This window comes from Coloeus monedula, assembly GCF_965178545.1.
Source record: "Coloeus monedula genome assembly, chromosome: 22".
NCBI lineage: Eukaryota > Metazoa > Chordata > Aves > Passeriformes > Corvidae > Coloeus > Coloeus monedula.
In genome coordinates, this window is record NC_138802.1 from 7271375 (window position 1) to 7283119 (window position 11745).

The window sequence follows — 11745 nt, forward strand, 5'->3', positions numbered from 1 at the left end:
GGAGCAGGAAAATCCCCGGGAGGGATTGGGAAGGGAGGGATGGAGCCGAGGCAATGGCCTTTTCCTCAGGGATTGTCCCAAGCTTGGACATGAAGGAAAGAGAAAGGAAAAAGGAGGAGAAAAAGGAGGGGAAAAAGGAGGGGAAAGGGGGAGGGAAAATGGAGGAAGAAAAGGAAGGAAAAACAGGAAAAAAAGGAGGGAAAAGGAGAAAAAAAGGATGAAGAAAAGGAGGAAAAACAGGGAAAAGGGAATGGGAAAAAAAGAGGAGGAAAAAGGAGGGAAAAAAGGAGGAGAAAAAAGTTGGAAAACAAGGGGGAAAGGAAGGAAAATAAGGAAGGGGGAAAGGAGGGGAAAATGAGGAAAAGAGGAGGAAAAAAGGAGGATAAAACAGGAAAAAATGAGGAAAAACAGAGGAAAGGGAGAAAAAAAGAGGAAAAAGGAGGAGAAAAAAAGGAGGAGGAAAAAGGAGGAAGAAAAGAAGGAAAAAAATGAGGAAAAAAGGAAGGAGAAAAGGAGGGGGGAAAGGAGGAAAAAAGGTGGAAAATAAGGGGGAAAGGAGGGGGAAAGGAGGAAAAAAGGAGAAAAAGGAGGAAGAAAAAACGAGGAGGAAAAAATGAGGAGGAAAGGAGGAAAAAAGGAGGCCAAAGCAGGAAAAAATGAGAAAAAATGGGGAAAAATGAGGGAAAAATAGGAAAAGGGGAGAAAAAAGAGGGAAAAGGAGAAGGAAAAAAGGAGGAGGAAAAAGGACGAAGAAAAGAAGGAAAAATGAGGAAAAAAAGGAGGAAAAAAGGAGAAAAAGGAGGAAGAAAAAAGGAGGAGGAAAAAATGAGGAGAAGAGGAGGGAAAAAGGGGGGGGGAAGGAGGAAAAAATGAGGATAAAGCAGGAAAAAATGAGGGAAAAATGAAGAAAAACAGGAAAAAGGGAGGTAAAAAGAAGGAAAAAAGAGGGACAAGGAGGAGAAAAAAGGATGAGGAAAAAGGAGGAAGAAAAGAAGGAAAAAAGGAGGAAAAAAGAAGAAAATAGGAGGAAAAAGGGAGGTAAAAAGAAGGAAAAAAGAGGGACAAGGAGGAGAAAAAAGGATGAGGAAAAAGGAGGAAGAAAAGAAGGAAAAAAGGAGGAAAAAAGAAGAAAATAGGAGGAAAAAGGGAGGAAAAAAAGGAAGGAGAAAAGGAGGGGGAAAAGGAGGGAAAAAGGAGGAAGAAAATAAGGGAGAAAGGAGGAAAAAAAGGAGAAAAAGGGAGGAAAAAAGGAGGAAAAAGGAGGGACAAGAAGGAGAAAAAAGGAGGAGGAAAAAGGAGGAAGAAGAGAAGGAAAAAGGGAGGAAAAAAGGAGGAAAAAAGAGAAAAAGGGAGGAAAAAAGGAGGAAATAAGAGGGACAAGGAGGGGAAAAAAGGAGGAGGAAGAGGGAGGAAGAAAAGAAGGCAAAAGGGAGGAAAAAGGAGGGAGAAGAGAAGGAAAAAGGGAGGAAAAAAGGAGGAATAAAAGGAGAAAAAGGGAGAAAAAAAAAGAGGGAAAAGGGAGGGAAAAAAGGAAGCAGAAAAGGAGGCACAAAAGGAGGGAAAAGGCCCCAAATGGATTTTTTAAAAGGGAAAAGATGAGCAAAATGCTTCCCAGGAAAAGCCTCCTTCTCCAGAGGCCATTGGAGCAATTATTTTGGGAAGAGGGATGTGGCTGGAGAAAAGCTTGGGATCCTTTGTGGATCTTTAAACATTCCCAAGAAAATCATGAATAAAACACAGAGGGAGGGCCGGGAAAAATTCCCGTGAAAGCTTTGGATCTGATTCATGGGATCAGAGCCCGAAGGAGCGATTAATTGGGAATTCCTCCAGCAGAAAGGAGCTGGAAAACTCACTGGGGAGAGGGGGCCGGCTTTGCCAGGAAAATCCCAATATCCAGCAGGAATTCCTCCTTTTCTCCCTCCAGTGTTGCCCCAAAAGCAAATTTCTCACCTGGCCTGGCCGCACCGTTCCATAAAATCCAAGATCGTGGAAAAATGTGGGCTGGAAAGGAGCTTTAAATCCAATTTAATCCAACCCTGCAACGATCAGGAACGGCTCCAGTGGGATCGGGATGTTTGGAGCCCCATCCAGCCTGGACCTGGGTGATTCCAGGGATGGAGCAGCTTCCACCTCTCCGGGTGAACTCTGCTGGTGTTTTCCCACCCAAATCCCAGCGGAATGATCATTCCTGTTGGAATAACGGCAATAACCGCATCCAATTCCATATTTCCCCCAGAAATAATCGGGAGAACCTTCTGTGGGAGCTGGGAATTCACCCGGACTGGAATTTTGTGGAGTTTGGGGGGAATTTGGGGCGATGTCGGAGGCCGGAGCCTCAGCCAAAAGTGAGGGATCACTGCACATCCCAGGGGGGTTTTCCCAGCTCTGGGAAGCTCCATAAAACATTGAAAAACTAAGGAATACATTAAAATAACAAGGAAAAAATCCCAACAGCCGTGGCCAAGCCGGAGCTTCCCGAGGGTTGGAAGCGGAGCCATCCCAAATCCATCCCAAATCCACCCCTTTGGAGGCCTCCGGCGTTTTCCTTCTCCTCTGGAGCTTTGGGAACTCAGGGAAAGGGACCTCGGGGGTGGCTGAGCCAATCCCTCGTGCTCTGAGTCACTCCCAGCCGGATTTAGCTGCTCTCCCACGCACATTCCGGGTGTCCCGGCCCACCTGGATTTGTCCCACTCCCGCTGAGTCAGGAGCGCTCCCTTTGCACCCCCCCCCCCCCCGATCCCACACAGTGAATTCCAGGGCATCGGGAACAGCCCGGATTGGGGGGGCCATTCCCTGGAAAAGTGGGGTTCCACGGATGCTCCCAGTCCCCTCTGGCCGCTCCCAAAGGCGCATCCCAGGCGGAGGAATCCCGTGGGATTTTCCCACCGTTTCCCACCAGCCCAACTCGGAGCTTCCCTTTCCTCACTTCATCATTCCCTTTCCCATTCCAGCTGCATTCCCAGCCCATTCCCAGCTCCCTGTGGGTGAAATGCCTTCATCCCAATGAAATCCAGCTTGCACCAGGATCCCAAAAACCCGGGAACCCAGAGGTTTTTCCTCTGTATCGCTCCCAGTTTCTGCACCTCCGCTCGCCCCGGAAATAATTCCATACAAAATTTGGGATGCCCGGCTCTTCCTGCTCCTTCCTCGGCTTCCTTTCCCAGAATCCCTGAGGTGACACCAGCACAATGTCAAAGTTCGGCCCTGCGAAATCCCAAAAAGCCCCAAATTCCCAGGAACACCAATCCCGTCGTCCTCCCAGCACAACTTCACTGCTTTCCTCCTTCAAATCCCAAAAAATGCCCAATTCCCACCAAAACCTCTCCTGCTTTCCCAGCACTTTTAATCCCATCCCTTCCTTCGGCTTGGCCGGGAACAGATCCAGCGGGATCATCCCACACTGGCAAAACCAACCTGACCCCACAACAGGCCCGGAATCGGCAGAAATTCCCCCAAAACCCCGGCTCGCCGCATTCCAGCTGCTCCCTGCATTCCCGGGATCTTCCCACTCCCACAGCGATTCCCTGGCACCGGTGGGTGCTGCTGCTCCCACCTTCTCCTCAAGAACTCGGGAATGATGTCATCCCACAAAACAGAGCGGGATTTTCCCAGCCCCCGTAGGATCCCTAGAAATAAAAACCAAAAAAGGTGGAAAATAGTCCCAGTGCGAGGTGGTGACGGACAAATCCAACCCCGGCTCCAATTCGCTTGGCTGGAAGGATCCTGCTGGGATTTCACGGCCCTGGATCGGGAAAGGAACAGCTCCCAAAATTCTGGGGGAGCTGCTGCTCTGCTTCCCGAGGTGAGGAGCTTTTCCCACCCCTCTGGTTCCAAAAAGGGTCTTCCTGATCCCAAAAATCCGTGAAAATCCGATTTTCTTGCTGCCGGCGCCTCCAAAGCCATGCTTCTCCTGGGAAAAGGGAGCTCAAGAAACAAGGGGAAAAGGGAAAAAAGGGGAAAAAGGGAAAAAAAGGGGAAAAGGGGGGGAAAAGGGAAAAAAGTGGAAAAAAGGGAAAAGGGGGGAAAAAGGGGGAAAAAGGAAAAAAGGGGGAAAAAGGGAGAAAAAGGGGAAGAAAGGGAAAAAAGGGGAAAAAGGAAAAAAGGGGGAAAAAGGGGGAAGAAAGGGAAAAAGGGGAAAAAAGGGGAAAAAAGGAAAAAAGGGGGGAAAGGGGAAAAAAGGGGAAAAAAGGCAAAAAGGGGGAAAAAGGGAAAAAAGGAGGAAGAAAGGGAAAAAGGGAAAAAAAGGGAAAAAAGGGGAAAAAGGGGGAAAAGGGGGGAAAAAAGGGAAAAAATGGGAAGAAAGGGGAAAAAGGGAAAAAAGGGGGAAAAGGGGGGAAAAAGGGGGAAAAAAGGAAAAAAGGGGGGAAAGGGGGGAAAAAGGAAAAAAGGGGGGAAAAGGGAAAAAAGGGAAAAAAGGGGAAAAAAGGAAAAAAGGGGGGAAAAGGGGGAAAAAAAGGGAAAAAAGGGGAAAAAAGGAAAAAAGGGGAAAAAAAGGAAAAAAGGGGAAAAAAGGGGAAGAAAGGGAAAAAGGGGGGAAAAAAGGGAAAAAAGGGGGGAAAAAGGAAAAAAGGGGAAAACAGGAAAAAAGGGAAAAAGGGGGAAAAAAAGGGGAAAAGGGGGAAAAGGGGGAAGAAAAGGAAAAAAGGGGAAAAAAGGGATAGAAAGGGAAAAAAAGGGGGGAAAAGGGAAAAAAGGGGGGGAAAGGGGAAAAAAAGGGAAAAAAGGGGGAAAAGGGGGGGAAAAAGGGAAAAAAGGGGGAAAAAAGGAAAAAAAGGGAAAAAAAGGGAAAAATCTCCATCCACAGCCCCGGCTGAAGAGACAACGGAAATTTCCTGGGGAAGGAGGCGAATCAAGGCTGGAAAACCCAAGGAAAGGGGGGGAAATGCTTCGGTTCCCCCCAGAATGCCACAGAGGAGGAGAAAAACCTGGAAAAAAAGCCCCTCTGGGAATTTTCCAGCCTTTATTCCCACCAAAGTGGGATGGGGAAGGGTTGGGAGAAGCCGACTTGGATCCGAGTCGGCTCCCAAATTCCACGGGAAGGGCCTGAGCAGGCAGCAAAGCCCCGGGTCCAGGGATTTGTCTTTCCCCGAGGTCATTGCAGAGAAGAAAACGGGATTTGTGTGGGATTTCACCAGGAAATCACTCGGATGAGGCACGAACTCGACTTCCCGGGAATTCCTCCCTCTCCGGGGTGATCAGGTGAGCTCCCATAATAACTCCTCAAATCCGGTCGTTTTTTCCGGCTCTTTTCCACCTTCTCCATCCTCAGGCTGGAATGCCGAAACCAGGACTTGGGAATGAAAACACGGATTGAATTCCGACTCCAGGATTATCCCGATCCCGCGCCTCTGCCACCCTCCATAATTCCATGAATCATCCCTAATTCCCTCAGATCTTGGCACGGATCCCGATGGGACCACGAGCCTGGACTGACATGGTCATAACTTATCCGTAATTCCCTGAAATCTTGGGATGGGATTCCACGTCGCCTCCAGGCACCTGTCCATCACTCTGACAGGTGATTGACAGCTCGGGATAACGGAACGAGCAGGATCCATCCATAATGTGGGGATGGAATGGGAATGTGAAGGATTTAAGCCACAAAAACCTGGAAATGGCTCATTCTGGGCATTCCCTTCCCAAAAAACAGCCGGATTTTGGCCATGGACCGAGGGATCGTTTTCTCCTTGGGAGCACAAAACCCTGGGAGCTGCTCGTCTGCCAATAAAAACCAGGAAAACATCCCAAAAATTCGGGATTTGGAGCGGCACCATGGTCCATCCCCATCCTTTGGCATTGGATCATGGAATTAAGGTGGGAAAAGGCCATCGGGATCATGGAGTCCAACCATTCCCACGGCACTTCCATGCACCAAGGGCCACATCCGGGGGGTTTGGAACAATTCCAGGGATGGGAAGCTCATTCCAGGGCTTCAGCACCTTTTCCATGCAGGAATTTTCCCAGTATCCGACCGAAACCCCTCCTGCTGCACCCTGAGGCCGTTCCCTCTTTTCCTGTTGGTTGTCCCCTGGGAAAAGGGATGGATCCCTGGGAACGGTGGCGATGGAGAGGCTCCAAGGGGTGAGGAAAAGCCTCATCCCAACATCTCCCCAATCCCTCAATCCCTGGCTTTAATCCCTAGAAACCTCAGCCAGGAGGAAAACCGCCCCAAGTACTTCCGGTTATCCATGAAAAAGCTGGAAAATCCCATCCCAGCAACAATCGTGGATAATTCCGACGATCCCAGAGGAGGAGCTTTGGGATTCAGCCTCTCCAGCCTGTCCAAACTTGGGAATTCAGCCGTTTTGATTCCACGGATGGATAATTCCCGCTTCTGGGGGATGGGATCATTGCTCTCCACTCTCCTCTCCCACCCGGATGCTTCTCCCGTGGATGGGCCTTTCCTTAAATCCCAAGAAAAGCCAATCCTGAAGAAAAACGACCTTCCAGATCCCACAGTTGATCCCATCCCATCCTCCAAGCTCAGCCTCGGAGGCTCCAAAGGCCTTTCCCTCACCTGGAAGCTCAGAGCCAACATTTCCCCAGCGTGGAAAAGCCAGAGAATTCCGGATCCTTCCCGGGAAAAACACCGGAATGAGGGGCTGCCCTGAGGATCCCGTTTTAGAGGTTTTGTGTTCGGATAAACCGGGAATTCTGGCTCCCTGCCAAGCTTGGGAAAGCTTTTCGCTCCCAAAAAAACCACCAGGGAATGGGTGAACTCGAAAAATCCAGGATCTTTCCCACCCTTTCCTGCCTTTTCCCTCCTCCAGCCGGGGCTCCTTTCTTTGGAGCGAGTTCAGTGCTGGAAAATCTCCTTTTTCCAGCTCTTTTTCCCTCCCCTCCTCCTTCCCTCTCCCCCCCCCAATTCCTGATGCAAATTTATGCAAATCAGGCAGCGCCTGCTCCCAGCCAGGGATAATAAAGGAGAGGTATGAAAAGAGGGAGGAATCCCAGCACGGGAGGGCTGGAAAAATCCATTGTTCCATGGAAAGGGGTGGAATTCTTTTCCTGTTAAAGGCAAGGTTGGGTTTAATTAAATTTGTGTTTTCCATGCTTTTAATCAGCTCCGTTGGTGGGTGGCTCTTTCCCGAGGGATCGCGGTGGGAATGGGAAAAGGGGGATCCGGCTCATCCCAATCCCAGCAGCGCTTGGCCGAGGATGGGAAAGAGCCGAACGGGGGTGAAATCCATCGAAAACGCATTTTTTCCTGGGAAATTCGACCGTGATCCCAATTTAAAGTTCATATTCCCAAAAATGCTGCATTTGGAGGATCCAAACATTCCCAAATCCCTCAAATTCCCAAAACCACCACGTTTGGAGGATCCAAACATTCCCAAATCCCTCAAATTCCCAAAACCACCACGTTTGGAGGATCCAAACATTCCCAAATACCTCATACTCCCAAAAAATGCCGCGTTTGGAGGATCCAAAAATTCCCATGTCACTCACATTCCCAAAAATGCTGCATTTGGAGGATCCAAACATTCCCAAATCCCTCACATTCCCAAAAACACCGCGTTTGGAGGATCCAAACATTCCCAAATCCCTCACATTCCCAAAAACTCCGCATTTGGAGGATCCAAACATTCCCAAACCCCTCACATTCCCAAGCACACCACGTTTGGAGGATAAAAATGCCCAAGGACCCCTTGGAAAGGAGATCAGAGCCAAATCCAGCCGGGAATTGCAGGAAAAGCTCCTCTGCAAAGGAGCCAAATCCCAGCAGGAACAGGAGCGAAAGCAAATCCGAGGAGATGCAGCCCATGGAAAGCCGGAGATGCTCCAGAGAGCCCCATTCCCACATCCCATTCCTGCTCCAATCGGCATCGCCACCGGAAAGGCCGATCCCTTCCCTCTCCTCCTGCTCTCATCCAGCTTTTGGGAGGGGTTTCCATCCTTTCTTCCTTTCCAGGGAATGCGGTCGAGGCCAGTGGGCGCTTCCAGCCCTTCCCGCCCGCTCCGATGCCATCTCGGATCGCTCCATTCTCACTGCTCCAATAATCCCGATCTAATTTGCCGGGAGCCGGCGCCGAGTTCCTTCGGCACTTCATTAGGGAGCGTGAGCAGCATCTCATTATCCCCACCCCGCCACCATTCCCGGCAAATTCCCCACTGGAAAAATCCCAAATCCAAGCCGGATTTGGGATCCCTTGGGATGGGGGATCCCGAGTTGATCCTTGGTCGCACAGGGAGCAGTTTCCGCTCTCCAGGCCTGGATTTATCCTTCGGGATCCCCCGGGTTGAGCTCAGTTTTAGCTTTTCCCAAAAATTTTGACTTCTTGGACATTTGTGCTCATCCCAAGCTTGGAATTATTTCTGGAAATCCACATTCCCACGGGCCAAGGGATCCTGCTCCCAATCCACGTGCAGCCATTCCCTCCCAATCCATCCCAACCCCATTGTGCCCAAAAAAAGGCTGGAAAACATCATCTTTCCTTCGGGAAACGCACAAATTTAGGGATATCTGTGGGGTGGAAACCCAGTGACGTGGTCGGGGGGGAGTTTGTAGGAAGCGACTGCCTGGATTTGGGAACATCAGGAAGGATAAAAGGAAATACAGGAATTAATTATGGGGGATCAGGGAGGAAATTGGGGGGGGGGTGCATAAATCCAGTGAAAAATTCCCCCACGTGCTTTGGATGCTGCCGATTTCAGGGATGAGGGGGACATGGATGAGCTCAACCCCCACTCCTGGATTTTCCGGCGGCTCCTCCTGGCAGGAGAAGGGACAGACAAGGAGAAAAGAAGACGGATCCGCGGGAGGGAGGGAGAGAGGGAGGGAGGGGGAGCGAGCACGAGCCGCGGTTATTTATAGGAGCTGCGTTTGTGCGGGAGGAGGGAGCGCTGCCAAAAAGGGATGGGAAAAATAATCCCGGAGCCAGGTGCTGCTGCCTCGGGAAGAGCTGGGGGGGAGCTCAAGGTGAGGCAGAAAGGGAGGAAAAGGAGGAAAAAATAAAATCGGGATTTGTTTGGGTTTCTCTGCCAGCTCCGGCCTCTGCGACCCCCTCGTGCCACAGAATCGGAGGCTGGGCACGAAGGATTTTCCTTCCTGCTGGGAATTTGGGATGCGGCCTCGCCTCTGGATCAGGGTTTGGGGAGAGGAGGTCCCCGAAATCCAGAGGAAGGGCCTGGGAAGGGATTAGAGTCAGGGCACAGCTGACAACAGATTCCCAAGGGAACCGTAGGGAAAATAACCCCTGCATCTGATGATGAATCCCAGCCCGCCGTGCCCCATGGATGGAAACCCTCATCCCAAAAATCTGCATCCCAAAAAACCCGTTTCCACAGCTAGGCTCCTGCCTGAATTGCATATTAATTAAAAATTCATTAACTCAGCCTGCAAAGGTCTTACCCTCGCCTTGGGGGCAAAAAGAGGAAAATTCCCTATTATTTTAGGGAAAAGACCCATTTTGCCCTAATTTTGGAGCCATCCCGGGGTTCTTTGTGCTCCAGGTTGGACGTGGGAAGGGACAATCCCGGATCCACGTGGATCCTTCCACGTCCTCGCATCGCACGGCACTGGGATGGCTCCTGATTTATTTACGGAAAACCATAAATATAAAATACGTAAAATCTATAAAAATAAACCCGGGAAAAGCCGGGAGAGGCAGGGGAGGACACGGATCCCATCTCCCAGCGAAGGGGGAGGCGGCTCCGGCTCCGAGGAGCCGGGATGGGATAATCACGGTGAGTGTGAGCAGCAAAGTGGCATCTCCACGTCTCCTTGGTCCTTCCCTCCCTCCCTCTTCCCAGTTTTTCCCCCTCGCACGAATCCATCTCCTCCCCCTCTTCCCAGAGCCGCTGTCATCACGTTGTCACCCGGCGATGCCGAGTTGGGCTCTGAGTGAGACGGGAAAAAATCCGGAGGGAAAAGCAGGAAAAAACAGAAGAAGGTTCCAAATCCCCGGAACTCCATTTGCCATCCCAGGAACACAAAACCTGGGAATTTATTCCTAAACCGGAGGCGGTCTTGGCAGGAGGAGCTGGCAGCAGCGAAGGGAAGAGGGATCACGGAACTGGAGGTTGGAAAAGATCTCCGAGGTCGTGGAGTCCAACCATGAACTGAATTTGGCCCCAGGGGCCACGTGCACAGGGTTTGAGCGCTCCCAGGGATGGGGATTCCACCGTTTCCTTGGGAAAAGGAGGAGGAGAGAGAGGGGCCAAGCCCCGCTGGGGATTTAGGGAGGAAAGGCCAAGTTGGGCTTTAGGAAGGAAAGGTCAAGTCAGGCTTTAGGAAGGAAAGAACCAAGTGGGGCTTTAGAAAGGACGAGCCAAGTGGGGCTTTAGGAAAGAAGAACGAGTCAAGTTGGGCTTTAGGAAGGAAAGAACCAAGTGGGCTTTAGGAAGGAAAGGTCAAGTTGGGCTTTAGGAAGGAAAGGCCAAGTCAGGCTTTAGGAAGGAAAGGCCAAGTCAGGCTTTAGGAAGGAAAGAACCAAGTAGGGCTTTAGGAAGGAAAGGCCAAGTCAGGCTTTGGAAAGAAAGAACCAAGTCAGACTTTAGGAAAGAAAGAACCAAGTGGGGCTTTAGGAAGGAAGAAAGAGTCAAGTTGGGCTTTAGGAAGAAAAGGCCAAGTCAGGCTTTAGGATGGAGAAGACTAAGTCTGGCTCTGGAAAGAAAAGTCAAGAGGGGCTCCGGAAAGGAAGAGCCAAGTGGTGATTAAGGAAGGAAAGGCCAAGTCGGGTTTTGGGAAGAAAGAGCCAAGTGGGGCTTTAGAAAGGAAGAGCCAAGTCAGGCTTTAGGAAGGAAATGCTAAATCAGGCTCTGAAAATCAAGGGCCAAGTTGGGCTTTAGGAAGACAAGTCCAAGCCAGGCTTTGGAAAGAAAAGGCCAAGTTGGGTTTGGGGAAGAAAGAGCCAAGTGTGGCTTTAGAAAGAAAGAGCCAAGTCAGGCTCTTGCCAGAAAACACCAAGCTGGGCTCTAGGAACAAAGAGCCAAGCCAGGCTTTAGCCCGTGCTGGGCCAGGATTAATTCTCGTTGCGAAGCAGACAAGAAAAACCCCCTGGGTTTTATGGCTTTTCTCGCCTTTCCCGCGTTCCCAGCCCGTGGAACGCGGGAGGACGAGGCCAGGAGGGATCTCCCCGGCGCTGCACTGACAAGGGGAGGACAAATGAGAGCATTTAGGCTCTAATTAGGCACTAATGACCCGCTCCGAGGTCTCCGGCGGGCAGGAATCGGCGCAGCCGGGCGGGAGCTCAGCAATTTGTCAGGTCCTTGCCAAGCCCGGGGGAAGCGCGGCCGAGTCATTGACCCCATTATGGACTCTGCCTCTTCCAGACACCCGGCTGGGAATAAAACCACGCTTTATTCCCGACTTTTCTCCAAGCCTGGCTCCTGGAGGCTCTCGGAACAGAGCCAAGAGGCTTCCCCAGGGTGCTCGAGGGTGCGGCGCTGCCCCGCTGAGCCGACGTGGGGAGAAAAGAAGGGGTTTAGCCCCAGTTTTCCAGCTTTTCTTCCCCCAAAAGAGCCTTTGGAAATGTTGAAACCTCTTCCCGTCGCTATTTATAGAGGATATTTATAGACGAAAGGAATTGATTGTACTTTGGGGGGAGGAAACGGCGGCTTTGTCCAAGTTTCAGATTCCAACTCTGCCAAGCTCCTGCAATTTTAACGAGGGCTTTGGCACTCTGCTCAGCTGCAGCGAAACCTCATCGTCCCTCTCTGCTGCCGCGGCTCCGAGAGACCCCAAATCCAAGCAGCCACGCTCGGCAGGGCCTGGATGGGATCCCACCCTCCTGGGAAGGAGCT